Source organism: Quercus suber, unplaced genomic scaffold (genome assembly GCF_002906115.3).
Source record: "Quercus suber isolate HL8 unplaced genomic scaffold, Cork oak 2.0 scaffold_913, whole genome shotgun sequence".
Taxonomy (NCBI): Eukaryota; Viridiplantae; Streptophyta; class Magnoliopsida; order Fagales; family Fagaceae; genus Quercus; species Quercus suber.
In genome coordinates this window covers 107,029-113,152 of record NW_027070337.1, presented here as the reverse complement: position 1 = coordinate 113,152, position 6,124 = coordinate 107,029, and positions in this window count along the sequence as shown.

Genomic DNA, 6,124 nt, shown 5'->3' with positions numbered 1-6,124 from the left:
CCGATTTAGAATCTAATTGGATTTGAACTCTTTGACTTTTACACTCAATAATTCACTTATTACAAAAATTAAAAAGTTGTTGAGATACTTGACGTAAAATTGAAAATCCAATTGAATTTTCTTTGGGCTTTGGCTTTCGATTATATATACATATGGATTGTTTTATCAATCGTAATGTATAAGGTATATTATAGGAAATTTTCTATTAACTAGTTTGAAGGTAAACATTTTTTTATAAAATGCTCGTGTTTTTATGTTTGACAAAAAATCATTTTTTTTTTTAGATAAGTTGGGAAGGAAGTCTTTTGTTTCATATATATATTTGTATGGTTTAATTGAGGTTGTATTGTCTCCTTTTATAAGGAGAACTAGTGTACAATCTCGTGCATATTCACATGTATAATTAAAAAAATAATCACAATTACAAGATCCAAATTATAAGTATTTTTAGAAGAGATTTAAATTTTACATGGTATTAGCTTGCACCTTTTTTAAACCATACATTTCTAAAATATGTAATGATTTCTCATTATTTATACTTCCATACATATATATATATATATATATATATGTTTGTTTGTATGTATGTATATATGATTTATAATTTAATTGGATTTAGACTCTTCAGTTTTTACACTTAATAATTCACTTGCCACAAAAATTAAAAAAATAAATGGACACGTGACGCAAAATTAGACTCTAATTGAAATCCAATTTAGAATCTAATTGGATTTGAATTTTTTGATTTTCACACTTAATAATTCATTTATCACAAAAATTAAAAATTTAATGAGATACGTGACGCAAAATTGAGAATCCAATTGAAATTTAATTAAATTTTCTCTAAGTTTTGGCTTTTAATATATATATATATATATATAAGTCTAATTCTCCTTATTTTAATAATTAAATATTTAAAAAGAATTTTATGTCCCAAAACATAATGAGATATCTATCCATGTTAAATCAAGGCTTCTAACATGATATCTATCGATGTTGCCTATCAATTAATTTTTTTTAATTATTTTTATAAGCCACATAAGTATGCTAGATTTGGAAATTGTTAGTTATGTAAACAATTTCTGTGATTGAGATGACGGCCAAGACCAAAATGAATTTTTATTTAAATTCAAGGACCAAGTTTAAAGTTTCAAAACATAAAAAACTATTAGGTTCTAAAGTTTTAGATTTAAATATTTAGAATCATTGTTGTATTGTGTTGGCAAACTGAGAACAAAACATGTCTAGTCTAAGTGTTTAGGCAATACTTAAATGTGCGTGTTTCAAGGTTCAAGTCCAGCTGATTGCAGAAAAAGGAAGTAAAGTTTTGCCTTGCTCGACCGATCAAAAATCGTTGGCACAGTTTTTTCTTTAGATTTTTAAATAGGCCCAAGCCTTCAAAAACGTTTAGGATTTCATCTAAACTTCTCCACATATAAAAGGGAAATCCTAGCCACGTTTTGAGGGCGTTGAAAAAGTCTTCTATGTTACTCTTTGTGAGATTTGAGAGGTTTTGTACCTTTTGACTACACAAGAATCTGTTGGAGCCAAAACTACAATCAAGCATTGGTAGAACATAGTTTCTGCATCAAGATCATTATTGAGGGTGATCTGAAACTTTTGAGTGGGATCTCAAAGTCACAAGCAAGGCGGCTTGTGTTGCTAGAAATCCAAGAAGAGAAGGAGTCCATAGATTCGGAGTTTGCACGTGATCGTGTTAGTAAGTTACTACTGGAGGTAGCACTAGATTTAGGGTTAAATCTTTTGTAAAAAATTCAATTCTCTTATAGTGGTTTTGCTTTACCTTGAGGATATCTAGTTCAAACCCTCTCCAGGTTTTTACCTTGAAACGGTTCGTTTTATTGGTTTTTCTAGGTCATCATATCGTGGTGTTATTTATTTTCCGCTGCTTTGCATGATATGATTTATTTGTGTTTAACCTAGATTTGAATAATTAATTTAAGAAATCACTTGGTTAATAAATTAGGTAAACAATCTAGTTTGAGGGGTCTACACGAACAAACAAAAACAAAATAAAAATACCCAAATATAAGGACAAAAAAATGATTTTGTCTAATTTATACCATGATTTTTAATTATCCTGTACATAATAAAGGTCACTTGTAATTTTTTGTTGTAATTTAGTATCTCTTCTTTTCCAAGTTAAGGATTAAAGTTTAATTTGTACTAAATTTGAGGAATTAAATATCACTAGTGTTATGCCCGTGTAATGCATGGCTTGGTAGAAAAGTATATGTAAATTAAATAATTTATCAAAAAAAATTTAAAATTTTGAAATAATAAAGGAGATTTAATTTTTTGATAGTAACACTACACACAACTAAAGACAAATTTAATGCATTGAGATGGTGATAATATGAGAATTAAAATGAATATTTTAAGTAAGATAAAAGGTTAATTAGAATGAAATAACTAATCATATAATGAATATATGGCAATTTTGGAAGAAGAAAAAATTATTTAAAAAATTAAAAATAAAGTTAATAGAGAGAGACTTACAGTGAGAGACTGCGCCCTCGGCCCATTTTTTGGATGTTGGGCCAAATCCACTTGAATGGGTGTAGTCGTGTTATTGCCTTTCAAAAAGGAGGTTCGACTAATTATATTTTCCCATTTAGATTAAGGGTTTTACAATGGAGTTACCACTTATTTAATTATTGAAAAAAAAAATAAGAAAACTATAATTGAAAAATTCATCATTTTATTAATTTGAAATTGAATTTACATTGATCATAGAAAATTACATAGTTTTGGTTCTAAATACAATCTAAGATAAAGTACATGACTTTGTTTCTCAGTTACATTCTAGAAATTGAAAATTACAAGGATACGCATTGATTTATCAACTCTTGATTTAAGCTCGGAGGCTATGTTACAAGATGGGAAGATGTTAGACACCCATCTTATTTAGTGAAACCGGTCTTCTAGACTATGGTGGTCAACATTCATATCATATCATTCAATATGTCAATCAATTTGTATGTTGAATTTAATGTGTGTGCATGTAATAAACCCTAATTCAATTTATTAAACATTGCATTTGGATTGAAAAATAAATTTTAGTGAATGTGTGTGGATGATAATATCCTAAATTGAAGGATTGAAAGAATTTTGAAACAAACATCTTTTTCATATTTTTGATGTAGATTTAAAATCAAAACTAGTGTTATGCAAGAACATGTGAAGAATAACCAAGAACATGTGAAGAACACATAAGAATATTTAAACATATTCAAGGAATTTAAATCAACACTAGCATGTTCTAATCTTAAATTAACATTATAGCAACATAAAAAACAAGTTAAGGATAGAGATTATACTTGCAGGCAAGATCCACACGATAGAGGAGGAGGCTCTTGGTGGAAGTCTTAAGGGTAGAGTAGAAAAGAAGAACATGGAGAGGGAGAATAAGTCTCTCTCAATACCTTGAGTTTCAGGAAGACAAAATATGACAAGAATACTCAACTTCACTAGAACTCAAGAGAGGAGAAGAGAGAGTGTTTGTCTCTTTGAATGGAGGAGATGGGGATTTGTATAGTAGTGGTGGATAAAATATTAATGGAATGTCATTTAATGAGGGTTGACAAAGAATCATGAACCTAGACCTTATTTTAGCCTTTGGGGAAATCGGGTGTATTAATTGTAGAGATTGGTGAGAGTGAGGAGCAAGCAAATTCGGTTTTCCTGTAGCTACTGTAACAGCTTGTAAAGCCAAATTAAAAAAATCATATCTTACTCAATTCTAATCAGAATTGTCTCGTTCTTGTGCTTAAATTGAAGCTTCAGATGTCTAGTTTTTGGGAAAATTAACCTCATTCACATATTCAAAATATTCTGAAAGCTATCAACAAAATGGTGAGTAGAGGTTATTTGTTAGAAAAATAATTTCAGCACAATTAACATTAATAGGTCCCAAATTTGTTTCCAATTAATATTAATAGGCTTCAATCACTCTCATTTCAAACTTAATTAGTTCCAAATTTACCCTAATTAAAAGATGATTGCACAAATTACTCATTAAATAATTAATGTTTGATTATCTAATTAATTAAGTGTGTGCAACCTTACCATAAAATGTAGTCCTAGCCAATCAAATTATGACACGTCATTAATCTCAAATTGATTAAAATTATAACCAATTGCAATCAACTATTCATAATCACATATAGTCATACTCAATTTGTGATAGTGCACCTTAGCCATTAAAACTTGATTTGATGATAACTTTCAATATGATGGTCCGATTAGGGGTTATGACTAGTCGATTTGATCCTTATAACATCAAGATCATTTTGATGAAATGAGATTAAGGATCTAATGACCAGATTCAAGATGCATATTTTCAAAGTGAAATTACTCTTTTACCCTCCATGTAAGGTTAAATGTGGGTTGCAAAATAGGGTATCAACACTTACATGGGAATTGAACTCTAAAAAATTCAATTGTGTTCAAGGAAAAAAAATACATGAATCATAAAAAATTAGTATGACAACAACATACATTTCATCTTGTGAAGTTGCTTATCAAAGATGGGCTAAGCTCCTAGGAGTTCGTGCTGTTCTTCGTCCTATTGTGATTGTATGAGTTTATCCCGTGTATCCAATTTTTATTTTTTTTTAATAATAGTTGGTATATATAGTAGATAGATATAATTACACTAATTAGGAATTGCTGGTATGCTATAACTCTCATTCACAATGAAGATTGATTTTATCTCAATAATCAAATAGAATTTGGACAACAATATATAACTCTCCAACCCATGCACATGTCTAAATATTCCTAACTATGCACGTTGATTTCTTTTCTTAACTTTAAAATCTAGTGTAATAGCATTGGCTGGCCGCATAATCAAAAGTCCTTGCAATATCACGGCTAACTCTCATTAATAAAAAAGTGATAAAAAGCAATAGTAGGTAGATAAAAACAAAGAAGTTGTTTTTTTTTGTCTAAAAAAAGTGTTGTTTTTATGAAGGGAGAAAAAATAGTTTAATATGGTAACCAAAAAAGTCTACATGTTGATTTTTATTTTTACAATTAGTTACAACAATGGGAACGAAAGTTTTGAATCCTAGATTTTGTTGGAATACCATAAGGTACTAGTTGAGCCCTAAATGTATCCATCGGCAAATTAGCCCATTTAAACCCATATGTCTCTACTGGAAATACTAGAAAATGCCAGTTACTACAAGACCCTTCAAGTACAAACTTGAAGTTTTATCTCTCATTCCAGAGATCTATGAAGTATGAACTCTTCTTAAGATGACGGTGGAATAGTCGTGCACTGGACCAGTAGTGTTGATGCTTAGGCGTAGATTTGTCTTCAGAGAAGTAACCCCTCGTTGCTGAGTGCCTTCATCAACCACATTAACATTAGAGTTGCCATGAAAGGCTTGTGCAATCTACATTATCTTGTGATGATTAGGTATTGTAGAACTGCAACTTTGCTTCAATAAACAAAAACTTATGCTATGTATGTTTGGAAGTTTGGAGGGAGAGGAGAATAGAGGGGAGCAAAGGGGAAGAGAGTAGTGGGGAGGAGAGTAGAGGGGATGGTTATCCTCCACCTTATTAGGATGTTTTTAAATTTAAGAAAAGGAGAGGGGAATAATTAGTCTTTTCATAGTTTGTAATTTTGTTAATATGGTAAGGGTAAATTTGGTAATTCATTTAGTCAAGCATTTCTATGCTCCACTCTCCCTCCAAATCTCTCCAATTTGGGAGAATTAAAAATGAGGGGTTAGAAGTAGTTAGAACCCCTCCAAACCCCTCCCCCTCCTCCCCTAAAAAACATCCAAACAAGATAATTTAACTTACTCTCCCTCCTTTTACTCTACTGCCCTCTAATTCCTCCTTCATCCAAACAAGCTATTAGAGAATGTTATGCATTAAGTTGATTAAAATGAGATTAGACTACTGGTGGGCAATATTTGTGCCTGGTGGAGGATGTCACAAGCATATTTGGCCTGACTAAGATGTTTGCATTTGGAAGATTAACTTACTTCAATGCCAAGAAAAAGAATTGGCTTAATTTATGTCAATACAGGATACCAACATATGCATACTCCTTCTGTCATGCCCCAAACCCAAAAAGGTCCAAAGC